The following is a 14262-nucleotide window of genomic DNA, read 5'->3' on the forward strand; positions in this document are numbered from 1 at the left end:
CCTATTTTCCACTTTCCAGGCGTGTCCCCGTAGCTGTGGGTGCAGTTGTTACCCATCTCACCTCAGTTCCGGGGTCCCTCCTTGTCCGTGGTGAGTACAGCGTAACATTATGCTCAGCCCAACGGACATGGACCCCGAAGAGGTTGAGCGACCAAGCCCCATGCAGCGACTTCTCCAGCTAGAGGCGCAGCTTGCCTCCATGACGCAGGAGCTCTCTAGACTTTCCTCGTTGCAGCATTCCCCAGGCCCCTCTGCCATGGCAGCTGCGGTGTTTCCCTCTCCAGGTCTTCCCGTGGCTGTGGATCCTCGTCTCCCGCCTCCCAACCGCTATGCAGGGGACCCCCACGAGTGCAGAGGGTTTCTCAATCAGTGCGAGATTCAATTTGAATTATCTCCTTCGCGCTTTCCTACTGCACGCTCAAGGGCGGCCTATATTATGTCTCTCTTGAACGGAAAGGCCCTAGCCTGGGCATCCCCCATTTGGGAGTGGGAGCCTGCCATGACGCGTGACTATCCTAGCTTTCTTCGAGAATTCAGGCAAGTATTTGATACGCCTGGTCGCCAAATTACGGCAGATTCTTCTCTCTTTCATATTTCCCAGGGTACTCGTCCTGTCACCGAGTATGCTCTGGACTTCCAGGAGGTCTCCGCCGTGATGGTCCGGAACGATGACTCACTCTCCGCAGCTTTTTGGCAGGGTCTGTCGGACGCCATCAAGGACCAGCTGGCCACTATGGAGAGACCCACCAGATTGGAGGATCTCATTGCGGTCTGCATCCGCGTGGACCAGCGGCTACAAGAGAGAAGACTTGAACACGCTCTTCCTCGTACCACCTCCTCTCAGTCTACCAGCCGCAGTCTCGTCCATCACGTTCCCCAACCATTGGATGAACACGAACCTATGCAGCTCGGAAGTCATCGGCTGTCCGCGTCTGAGAGACAGCGCCGACGAGATGGTGGACTGTGCCATTACTGCGGTCATCCCGGTCATCTGCTGGTAAGCTGTCCTCTGCGGCCGGGAAACGCCAGGACCCAATAAGGTATGAGAGGGTCTCGCTGGGTGTAATCTCTTCTCCTCTTTCTTCTCCTAAAGAACTTCCCACTCGAATAATGCTGCCTATTTTTCTGGCCTGGAATAACTCCCTGATCCCCGCCTCCGCATTTATAGATTCTGGGTCTCAGGGAAACTTTATTGAACAGAGTTTTGCCTATAGGAATGGGATTCCCTTCCGATCTAAGGCTGTTCCAGTTGGTCTGGAGGCCATAGACAGGCGTCCACTCCAACCAGCTTTTATTTCCCTGGAGACTTGCTCTCTATCCCTCTCCACGGAGGACGTTCACCAATAGAAGATTATCTCGGACATCATCCACACTCCATAGGTAGATGTGATTCTGGGACTCCCCTGGTTGCAACTACACAACCGGATTGGGTTAATAAAGAACCCATACGATGGAGCCCCAAAGTGCCTCAAGACCTGTCTTCCCCCCAAACAGATGTTAGCCGGAGTGGATTTACCCGCAGAGTATAAAACTTCCCTCCCAACGGTCTACTGGGACCTGGCAGACGTTTTTGATAAGGTGCGTTCTGAAGTGTTACCTCCCCATAGAGACTTTGACTGTCCTATTGACCTTCTTCCCAGTGCTACCCTACCCAAGAGCCGTTCTTACCCTCTATCCATACCTGAGACCAAGGCCATGGCCGAGTATATCCAGGATAATTTGAGGAAGGGGTTCATCCGCAATTCTTCATCTCCAGCTGGCGCTGGATTTTTTTTGGTTAAGAAAAAGGATGGTTCCTTGCGCCCCTGTATTGACTACAGAGGTCTTAACAAAATTACGATCAAGAACCGTTACCCCCTGCCACTCATTTCCGAACTCTTCGATAGTCTACATGGGGCAACAATTTTTTTCCAAACTTGATCTCCGCGGAGCCTATAACTTTGTCCGCATCCGTCAGGGCGATGAGTGGAAGACCGCCTTTAACACCCGGGATGGGCATTATGAATACCTAGTCATGCCTTTCGGCCTCTGCAATGCCCCGGCGGTCTTCCAGGAGTTTGTCAATGAGATCTTCCGCGATCTCCTCGACAGCTTCGTTATCGTATACCTTGGCAATAACCTTAGTTTTTCTAAATCCTTCTCTGACCACATTCAGCACACCAAATTAGTCCTGTCCCGCCTTCGGGAGAACCATCTCTACGCTAAGCTAGAGAAATGTTCTTTTCATCTTTCTTCCATTCCCTTTCTTGGATACATCATTTCTAGCACTGGCTTCTCTATGGACCCAGTCAAACTCAAAGCTGTCTTAGAAAGGCCACAACCCACTTCCCTGAAAGCCATACAGCGATTCTTGGGATTTGCGAATTACTATCGTAAATTCATCAAGAATTTTTCTTCTACCGTGGCCCCCATTACTGCCCTTACCAAAAAGGAAGCTAACACAGCAGTTTGGTCTCCTGCAGCTCTCCAAGCTTTCGACTCCCTCAAAAAATCTTTTGCTTCTGCTCCTATTTTGCGTCACCCTGACCCCGGGCTTCCCTTTACCCTAGAGGTAGACGCATCCGACGTCGGTGCTGGCGCCATTCTCTCTCAGAGACAGTCCCCACAGGCCAAACTTCATCGTTGTGGGTTCTTTTCAAAAAAAAATTCTTCGGCAGAACGGAACTATGATGTCGGAAACAGAGAGCTCCTGGCTATTAAACTCGCCTTTCAGGAATGGAGACATCTTCTGGAGGGAACGGAGACCCCCATTTCAGTCTTTACTGATCATAAAAATTTACTTTACATTGAGAGTGCACGTCGCCTTGGGGCACGTCAGGCTCGATGGTCTCTTTTTTTTCGAGATTTAATTATCTCATATCTTACATTCCTGGCTCAAAGAATCAAAAGGCAGACGCACTTTCACGTCAATTCCTGTTCGAGGACAATTCCGAAGTTATCTCCGAAACAATCTTACCCTCCAAATATATAATTTCGGCCAACTCTTTTGATATCCTGGATCAGGTCATGGCAGCACAATCTAACCTCCCGAGGGGTCTGAAGGTGCCGGTCGGCCGTCTGTATGCAGCTCCACGCTCCCTTAAGAAGATTCTTGAGTGGGGTCATTCTTCTAGGTCAGCCGGTCATCCAGGCATTAGCAGAACTTCTGACCTCATTGGTCGTACCTTTTGGTGGCCAACCATGTTGCAGGACATTTCGGAGTACGTAAAAACCTGTCCAATCTGCACCCAGGTTAAGACCATTCGTAAAAGGCCGTACGGCCTTCTACAACCCCTCCCTATACCAGAACGCCCATGGAGTCATCTGTCCATGGACTTTGTGGTGGAACTTCCAACCTCTAAAGGGATGAACACCATTTTGGTTGTCGTGGATCGTTTTTCCAAGCAAGCCCATTTCATCCCTCTTAAAGGCCTTCCCAAATCCGCCACCCTAGCTGACGTTTTTGTTAAGGAAATATTCCGCATTCACGGAGTTCCTCTTTCCATCGTATCCGATCGAGGTACACAATTTGTCTCAAAATTTTGGCGGGCCTTCGCTCGCAGGATGGATATTACCCTCCACTTTTCTTCCGGGTATCATCCCCAAACTAATGGGCAAACCGAGAGAACGAACCAGACTCTGGAGCAATACTTCCGATGCTTCATCGTGGACAGCCAGGACAATTGGGTAGATTTACTTCCGTGGGCAGAGTTCTCCCATAATTCTTTAAAGAACAGCTCCACGCTGAAATCCCCTTTTTTCATTAATTATGGTTTTTACCCGGGTCAGCTGCCCATCACCTCAGTTCCTTCTGGGGTTCCAGCGGCCGATAACCGAATCAAGGATCTTCAGGAATCCTGGAAAAAGATCCAAGAGGCTTTGAGAAAGGCAACCCACAGACAAAAGGCACAGGCAGATTGTCACCGCCGTCAGGCACCAGTCTTCAAGCCAGGGGATAAGGTCTGGCTCTCCTCCAAGAACATTAGACTGAAGACTCCGAGCCACAAGCTGGCCCCCAGGTACTTGGGCCCATTCTCAGTAGTGGAACGGATCAATCCTGTGGCATATCGTCTGGAACTTCCTCCATCCATGAAGAAACCCTCCGTGTTCCACGTGTCACTGCTGAAACCTGTGTCCCAGAGTCTGCGGTTCCATAGGACACCGATTGACCCTAAGCCAATAGTTCAGGGGCAGGAGGAGTTTGAAATTCAGACTATTCTGGATTCCAGGAAAACGAGGGGTTCAAGTGCAGTATCTGGTTCACTGGAAGGGCTTTGGTCCAGAAGAAAGATCTTGGGTACCCTACCACCAAATACATGCCCCCAGATTGCTGAGACTCTTCCATTCTAAGTTTCCCCAAAAACCATATTGGAGTCGTCCTGAGGCCGCTCCTCAAGGGGGGGGGGTACTGTAAGGCCTCAGGGGACACCTCTCCCAACGAGGGTTCCCCCCGCGATGCCACTTACCCGGCGTGCTCCGGCTCCACGACTTCACCGCCGCGAGCGGAACCCTCCTTCTTCCTCCCCGGTCCCCGCGCTTGCCACAGGACGTGCGCATGCGCATGCACGCAATCACGGACCTTTCTGTCCTCCCGCAGGAGGAGCTCCCGCCTCCAGCTCGGGTCGCGCGCACCTCTCCCACGCGGTGCACACGCCTGACGCGCGTGCACCGCCCACAAGCCTCGCGTCAAGCTAATCAGCTGTGGCACTGTCCCTCACCTATCCCTGTCTCCCATTGGGCCGCTCCTCCGTTCCTCCCCGTCTTCCCATTGGGCTCTGCTCATTTATACCCTGCTCAGCCATTCCTTCTTTGGCTGAGCATAGCTTTGTGTGACCTGTGTTACCCACGGTCGTGCCTGCCTCAGTTCTTGTCTCTTTGTCTTTCCTAGTGATCCCTTGTGTACCGAACCGGCTTGGCTGTGGACCCGCTCTGGACTTCGACCCTTGGCTTGTACCCTGACCTCCTGAACTCTCCGACCCTTTATCTCGGCTTGCGGATTTCGACCTACCCCCCCGGCTCTGGACCCCAGGCTCTCGGTACCAACTATCTTCTGGAACCTCCCTTCTCGTCTGGCGAGTATCTTACTTTATCTTATACTCCCAGACGGTTCCAGACGCCTATTTTCCACTTTCCAGGCGTGACCCCGTAGCTGTGGGTGCAGGTGTTACCCATCTCACCTCAGTTTTGGGGTCCCTCCTTGTCCGTGGTGAGCACAGCATAACAGAAACCCATTAGAAACATACCAACAGGGTTAGTGTGCTTCCACAAGGTTCTGCATATGGTGTCGATTCACCAAACGTCTATACAGTATACCGTATACCCCAACATTGGATACAAAATTAGGTCTTTTATCAATTGTCAGACAAGTTTTTTTATCTATGTGATAATATGTGGGTGTAACAAAAAAGTATGTCGGTAGAACCATTAGACCCCTAAAAATCAGAATAGCTGAGCATGCACGGTTAACCATTCAGCAAGATGCTTTACATCCAGTATCTAGGCACTTTTCTGAATGCATACAGGGGGGCATGGATAACTTCAAATTCTTTGGCATTGAACATACACCCTCATATCAGGGGTGGGGATAGACTTAAAATACTTAATAAAAAACAAATGCGTTGGATTTGCATATTGGATACTCTTTTTCCCCCCAAAGGATTAAATGTGGAGTGGGAATTCAAGCATTTGTTGCATGAATGAGAGCCCAATCCACATAGTACACTAGAGATATTTCACTATGATGTTATATCATGTTGATATGCTTTTTAGAGACAGATCTTGTTTTTCTCTATCTGCATTTCTATATGAATGTAGTGACATATTTATATTATGTATAGTTTTTTTTACATTTCATTAGCTGGTCCTGGTTTGATATACAATGATCACAACCAGTTTTATAGTCTCATTACATCATACGTTTAGCTACAGATGTGCGTACTCTATATGCACATGTGATTTCACAAACTCAAGCACTTAAATTAGTTATTTATTTTATTTAATTATTTTTATGGATACAAAGTGTTGTTGACCTATATCTGTTTCTTCAAAGTGTCATCAATATTGCAATAGACCTTATTCATGTATTATGTATATGTAACATCATGGCAGTTTCTGGCATTAGACTTATGATGATGATTCAGTATTCATTATGGTGTATAATTGTTAATATTATTATGTTATTACTAGATGAGTTTAACATTTTCTTTGTATTAGATTCATTCATTTACAGCTAAACCCCGTTATAACGCGCCTCGTTATACCGCGATTCGGTTATAACGCGGTTTTCCCGTGGCTCCCGTTTTTAAAAAAAAAAAAAAAAAAAAATTTAAAAAAAAAAATTTTTTTTTCATTTTTTTTTTGCACACTGCACACACTGCACACACTCACTGCACACACACTGCTCATTGCTCACACTGCCACACTGCACACACACTGCTCATTGCTCACACGGACACACTGCACACACACTGCTCATTGCTCACACGGACACACTGCACACACACTGCACACTGCACACACACTGCTCATTGCTCACACTGCACACACACTGCACACTGCACACACACTGCTCATTGCTCACACTGCACACACTGACACACTGCACACACACTGCTCATTGGACACACTGCACACACACTGCACACTGCACACACACTGCTCATTGCTCACACTGCACACACACTGCACACACACTGCTCATTGCTCACACTGCACACACTGACACACTGCACACACACTGCACACTGCACACACACTGCTCATTGCTCACACTGCACACACTGACACACTGCACACACACTGCTCATTGGACACACTGCACACACACTGCACACTGCACACACACTGCTCATTGCTCACACTGCACACACTGCTCATTGGACACACTGCACACACACTGCTCATTGGACACACTGCACACACACTGCACACTGCACACACACTGCTCATTGCTCACACTGCACACACTGCTCATTGGACACACTGCACACACACTGCTCATTGCTCACACTGACACACTGCACACACACTGACACACTGCACACACACTGACACACTGCACACACACTGTACACTGCACACACACTCCTCATTGCACACACACACGCACGCACACTCCCACACACACACACACACACTCACACACACACACTCACACACACTCACACACACTCACACACACTCACACACACTCACACACACTCACACACACACTCACACACACTTTCTCTCCCATATATACATACACACACACACTCTCTCACTCTACACAGACGGGGGGTGGGGTCGGAGCACAGGAAAGGCCGCGACCAGCACCACCACCCGCTACCCCCCCTCCTCCCGCGCAGGCAGCGGGAGCGCCAGGGACAGCGGTGGGGAGAAGAAACCCCCCGCTACCACCTCCATGCAGGCAGCGGGATCTGAGGTAAGCGGCGACCTGAGGGACATCCCCGCTCCCATCTCCTGCCCCGCGGCCTGTCCCGCGGTGACAGGGGGAAGCGGGGACAGGAGGGACATCCCCGCTCCCATCTCCTGCCCCGCGGCCTGTCACACGGTGACAGGGGGAAGCGGGGACAGGAGGGACATCCCCGCTCCCATCTCCTGCCCCGCGGCCTGTCACACGGTGACAGGGGGAAGCGGGGACAGGAGGGACATCTCCGCTCCCATCTCCTGCCCCGCGGCCTGTCCCGCGGTGACAGGGGGAAGCGGGGACAGGAGGGACATCCCCGCTCCCATCTCCTGCCCCGCGGCCTGTCCCGCGGTGACAGGGGGAAGCGGGGAGCGGAGGGACATGCCCACTCCCATCTCCTGTCCCGCGGGATGAATATGCGCTAAAGCGCGTCGGCCATTTTTTTTTTTCGCGACCCCGTTAGTAACGCGGTGGTCTCGGGGTGGACCCCGAGACCCGCGTTATAACGGGGTTTAGCTGTACTATCACTTTGTATTAGATTCATTCATTTACTATCACTTTGTATTAGATTCATTCATTTACTATCACTTAGGTATTCTTTTGTGAATGAATAGTGAATTGGTACCCTAAAGCTCAGCGCTGTGACCATTAATTTTGTGATTACAATGTAAGTGATAATAAATCTACTTGTGATTAGATATAAGCTGCCATGGGGTCCCTGCCTAACAAATAACTCACAAATTCGTTTAACAGACAATAATACAAAAATGCAGTGACCCGGCGCTAGAATTTTGGTATTTTTTTGGTCTACACAATGGTGACTTATTTTAATTGTGTTTAATGAGCGCTAGCTGGTTTGTTACACTTATTTATATTCTATAGGGGTCTTTTACCCTATATTTGGAATATTTATACATTTTAAAGTTATCTATGTTTATTAGCATCTTGTGATCCCATTGCCTATAAAAGCCGTGCACGGAGATGCAGCGCTCTCTGTGCCGCCCTTACAGACTGCGGGAAGATCGCAGAGGTAGAACTTAGAAAAAGGCTGAGATAAGGACACAGTTCCCCCGAGAGGTATTGGCATTTTCCTGCCTCGTGGTTTGTGACTTGCGGTAATACTTTCTGAATACCGTGATAACACAAATGTCAGACCGTGAGGTAGGGTCATGCCAAACCGTCCCATTAGGCAGCGATTTTATCGCAGCTACTAGAATGAGCCCCATTGTATCTGTAGGATTCCTGACATCCCATCCCTGAGACCTGTATCTGGTCACCAGCACCTGTTCTGTAATTACTGTATATACACCACCAGCAGCGAGCGCACAGTGTGACACAGGAGCACAAATATACACACACATCCAGGGGGGTCTCAGCACACACACACAGGGGGGGTCTCAGCACCCAGACACACTCACACTGTACTGATTTGTACTCTCACTATATACATGTAATGTTTTTCTCACACACTTCGCGCCCTGATGGCAGGGGTGGAGGTGTGGGGCTCCTGCTCTCCTCTCTCTGCCATTACCGAAACCTTCCAATTCCTCCCTCTCTTGCTTTTCCCTTCTTTGAGGCTCACACTGTCCAGATCTTCTCTCTCATCCCTGTCCACGTGGCGGTCATCTATCGCCCACCAACCTCTACTCATTCCCCTTCTGCCTCTCTCTCTCTCTCACTTTGAATCCTGGCTCTCTTTCTTTCTCTCCTCAAGACTCCCCTGTTCTTCTCCTTGGGGACTTCAATTGCCACATTGATGACCCCTCTCTCCTTTGGGCTTCCCGCTTTCTCTCTCTAACCTCTTCTTTTGGCCTCCAACAGTGGACTGCAGCCAGCACCAACAAGGATGGCCACTACCTAGACCTGGTTTTCATTAAAAACTTCTCACTCCGATTTCTCCATTTCCCCTTTTCCTCTCTCTGACCATCACCTCATCTCATCCTCTCTCTCGCTTCTCCCCTTCTCTACCTCCCCCTTGGTTCTGCAGAAACCTCCTCTCTATTAACCTACTAGCCTTTGATTCCACTTTACCCTCCTCCCTCTCCTCTCTCAGCTCTGCTACAGACCCTGACACCCTGGTCAGGAACTACAACTCTGCCTTAGGCCTCGGCCATGTTAACTGCTTGCTGGCGGAAGTGCGCTCAGGCGCGCTCCCGCTCAGGCGCGCTCCCGCTCAGGCGCGCTCCCGCTCAGCACTGAGCCCCTACAGCCGCAATTAGAGCGGCTTTAGTAGGGGCTCACCTGCGCTTCCGCGCGCTTGCGGAAGCGCAGGTCTTGGGGGAATTTAAAATTCCCCCACTTGCCGGCGAGACAGGCCGGTCACGTGAGCGGTTCGCCCAATGAGGGCGAACCAGCTCCGTGACGTCACTGGCCCGTCCCCGGCCAGTGACGCGCCGCCCCCGGCCCGCCCCCTGAAGGCCCGCTGACGGCGCGTGCGGTAAGCAACCGCAAGGCCAGGGAAAGCACCCGCTTTCCCTGCGCCTCAGCGAGCCAGCATGGACTCGGCCTTATCCTCCGACACAGTGGATCACCCTCTTCTCCTTCCCATTCTCCATACTCTTGGTATTCGGAACAAAGCTCTATCCTGGATCTCATCCTACCTCTCCCATCAGTGTCTCTTCTGCTAACACCTCCTCCTCCTCTATTGATCTCTCTGTGGGGGTACCCCAGGGCTCTGTCCAGGGACCGCTTCTCTTTTCTCTGTACACACTCTCTCTAGGTGACCTAATAACATCTTTTGGATTTAAATATCACCTCTATGCTGACTACACACAAATATACTTTTCAACACCCGACCTTACACCTGCTGTACAAACCAAAATTTCTGAATGTCTCTCTGCTATATCATCCTGGATGGCCCTCCGCCGCCTTAAACGCAACATGGCTAAAACAGAGCTCCTCATACTTCCTCCCAAACCTGGCCCTACTACGTCCTTCCACATTACTGTTGGAAATACGATCATTCACCCAGTAGCCCAAGCACGCTGCCTAGGGGTCACACTCGACACCTCTCTCACACATTCAAAACATTTCTAAAACCTGTCGCTTTTTCCTCCGCAATATAACAAAGATCCGCCCTTTCCTCTGTTGCTCGACTGCTAAAACTCTGACTCAGGCCCTCATTCTCTCCCATCTTGATTACTGTAACCTCCTGCTGTCCGGCCTTCCTGCCTCTCACCTGTCTCCCCTACAATCTATCCTAATCGCTGCTGCCAGTCACGCTACTCTTTCCTAGATCTGTCTCAGCATTTCCCCTCATGAAATCCCTCTCCTGGCTTCCAATCAAATCCCGCATCTAACACTCCATTCTTCTCCTCACTTTTAAAGCTTTACACTCTTCTGCCCCTCCTTACATCTCAGCCCTAATTTCTCGTTATGCACCACCCAGATTCTTGCGTTCTTCTCAAGGATGTCTTCTTTCTACCCCCTTTGTATCTAAAGCCCTCTCCCGCCTTAAACCTTTTTCACTGACTGCCCCACATCTCTGGAATGCGCTTCCCCTCAGTACCCGACAAGTACCCTCTATATCCACCTTTAAGTCCCACCTTAAGACACACTTACTTAAAGAAGCATATGAATAGCACTGTGGATATTCTGAACACATGATACATAAAGCTTGGCCCCCTGCAGACGCACTTACCAGAACTCCCTCCTACTGTCTCTGTACGTTCTCCCTATCTACCAATTAGACTGTAAGCTCCTCGGGGCAGGGACTCCTCTTCCTTAATGTTACTTTTATGTCTAAAGCACTTATTCCCATGATCTGTTATTTATATTATCTGTTATTTATTTGATTACCACATGTATTACTGCTGTGAAGCGCTATGTACATTAATGGTGCTCTATAAAGACATACAATACAATACAATGTAGCAAAGGAAGTGACAGCATGCTTTGTGTCCACTGTTAATGACACAGAGGTGGGTCTTTCTGGAGGTTATATATTGCACAGACTGCCAAAAGTTAGTCAGTCAAAGTGAGTCCCAGTGAGTCCAAGCTCATCCTAAGTGTCTGCAGCAGTACAGTCTGTCTGTCAGAGTGGCCAGTGACAAGCTGACTACACACTGTGTCCAGGGCTCTGGCACAGCTGGTGGTCTCCCTTAGGGGAGAGGTGGACAGACAACTTAATTAGAGGATAGCAGGAATCTTCTGAATGGAGGGCCTCCACAAGATGTGCGGCTCAGTGTCGGCCGCTGTGATGGGCAGTATGCCAAGAGACATGTCAATAAAGATGTCCATGAAAAGACCCTTCTTGCCTGTGAGTGGAGTTACTCAGGGAGAAGGTGCACAAGGAGTTCCCTGTCAGAAACTCCTCCCTGCCGTTGTAGGGATCCTGATGGGGTGGAGGCGCTGTACCAAATGTGAGTAGGACTCAGCACACTACCTCAGATGCCTGTCATGGTGATATACCCACTAACACCCAGCGGGAGACTCAGGAGTCCTGTGAGCCAGCAGGTGCACCACAACACACATACATGTAATTGGGACAGTTTCTCACATATGGGGGTCCGGATCAGAGGGGCCCAGGGAAACACCGTTAAACACCATTTAGAAAATGAGGGATTAACCCCTTGTATGCTACTGACGCGAGGCTACCACATGCTTGGGTTTCTATATGGAGGCGCATTGACAGAGACCCAGACACAGCACCCACCTCTGTGCCTGGGGTCACCCTGCTCTCCCTCAGCTGTAGTTCTGCACTGCAGATTGGGGGAGGGAAGAGGGCTCTGTGCCTCACTTCTACATCTCCAGCTCTGCACAGACCTCCCCCCTCTCTTCTCTGCACAGACCTCCACCCTCTCTCCTCTGCACAGACCTCCTCCCTCTCTCCTCTGCACAGACCTCCTCCCTCTCTCCTCTGCACAGACCTCCTCCCTCTCTCCTCTGCACAGACCTCCTCCTCCCCCTGCCCCAGACACATGATTTAAAACTAGGACATGAGAGAATGCAGCAGATATTTGGGACATCAGAACATACTGTCAGACCAGGATTGTCCCCGGGCAAACGGGTCAGCCTCACACAGAGAAGCTATAGCCCATAACACACACAGGATGCTGGCCCTGTGGTAATGAAGGAGTTAAACTCCAACCAATACTCCCTCAATCTAATTACTTTCTAACTCTATTTAATAACTTTCCCAATCTTATCCTCACTGATTCCTAATGTTAATTCCCAATGTAAAATAACCCCCATTATCTCCCAGTCCCTGTGATACAGGAGGAGTAACCCCCCCAGTGCCAGAGGCTCCCCCTCACTATCAGAGTCTCAGGCTCCTGTGTGTAAGGAAGCTCAGAGCAGCACTGGGATAATGTGCACAGGTCACACAAGGGAGGGGAAGGGAGGAGGAGGAAAGCACTTACCCAATAACACAGGCTGAAGATCTCTGTGCAGCAGGGGGTGGGCAATGTGAGGGGGACACAGGAAAAGGGACTTAGAGGCTGCAGAGCCTATTCCTCAGTGTGTCCCCCCCTCAGTGCCTGAGATGTGCACTTTATCCCCTCCTCACTGTGTGTGTACTTCCTATGGAGGGTGGGGGGAGCCCCTGTGATCTCTCAGTCCTTCCCTGTGGGAGTGACCTGGATTCCCCCCTCAGGATGTGGGACAGTCTGTGCTCAGGATCAGTGTTTCCTGCCGGAATCAAACCTCACACACCAGCACATCCGGCTGCAGCAGAGGGACCATAGAGAGGGAAGAGGAGAGGCCAGAGCGCCTCTATCCAGCTCCTCCTGAGCTCATATGGAACAGTGACCCCTGGTGGGCTCCCAAGCAAGGTGCGGTGAGTGCCCTCTGGTGAGAGCTGCACGTGGTGCTGGCTGTGGGCTGGTGAGAAACATAGTGACAATCTCACCCCCATCTCCCACCGTATATAGTGCGGTCTGGAGATATACTCTGTGCTGTGTGTGTAGTGACGTCTGGTGATATACTCTGTGCTGTGTGTGCAGTGACGTCTGGTTATATACTCTGTGGCCGTGTGTGTAGTGACGTCTGGTGATATACTCTGTGCCGTGTGTGTAGTGACGTCTGGGGATATATTCTGTGCCCGTGTGTGTAGTGAGGTCTGGTGATATACTCTGTGCCGTGTGTGTAGTGACGTCTGGTGATATACTCTGTGCCCGTGTGTGCCGTGTGTCTGGTGATCTACTCTGTGCCCGTGTGTGTGCAGTACCGTCTGGTGATATACTCTATGCCCGTGCCTCTTATTTCCTCTTTCTGCTTCAGCTCGGAAGGTGCTTCCTCTTTTACATGTTGGCCTCACACAGAGAAGCTATAGCCCATAACACACACATGATTTATTTATTTATAACGTGTTACCAGGAAGTAATACATTGAGAGTTACCTCTCGTTTTTAAGTATGTCCTGGGCACAGAGTTTAAATTTGATTTTTTTCAGCAAGATGTGATGTGGTTAGCAATGGGCTAACTAGTAGCTATTATTAAATTGTATTTTTAGGTGTGTTTTCATTTTATTTTGAGTTTTGTCTTTGTAACCGTATGTAAAGTTGTTTGTGATTGGAGGGTTGATCCTTTTTAACCAGACATGGTTTCTCATTGGTTGATACATTAGCCATAGGAGGTACATTAAGGCCCCTTTGAGAGTTTATGGCCAAGCCCCGATGAAGTGTCACATGACACAAAACGCGTTGGTGACGTCATTATGCAGCGACGCACAGCAGTGACGACGGTCTGATTGTGTAGCTGTTTGAGCCCAGCCCTGTCACGAGGAGTACACGGAAGCAGTTCAGTGCTTAAGGTCTGTTTTTTAACATCTAACGTTCCCAGCACCCCTTCCTCCCCACTACCATCTGGGATTGTGTACTTGGGTGTCAATACCCCCTACTCCTATGTGGCTTGGGCTCCTTTGTATTATATTAGTGT

General features: G+C 50.1%; 1 protein-coding gene across 1 annotated transcript in view; it reads right to left on the minus strand.

Annotated features, from left to right (window-relative positions):
- LOC142488057 (uncharacterized) overlaps window positions 1–13010 on the minus strand; it is a 47702-nt gene extending 34692 nt beyond the window's left edge. Inside the window, exon 1 of the mRNA XM_075588425.1 lies at window positions 12748–13010. The gene's annotated coding sequence lies outside the window, so the exon portion shown is untranslated. The remainder of the gene's footprint in view (window positions 1–12747) is intronic.
- Between the last annotated feature and the right edge of the window lie 1252 nt (window positions 13011–14262).

The sequence above is a fragment of the Ascaphus truei genome, chromosome 2, assembly GCF_040206685.1.
Source record: "Ascaphus truei isolate aAscTru1 chromosome 2, aAscTru1.hap1, whole genome shotgun sequence".
In the NCBI taxonomy this organism is placed as follows: Eukaryota; Metazoa; Chordata; class Amphibia; order Anura; family Ascaphidae; genus Ascaphus; species Ascaphus truei.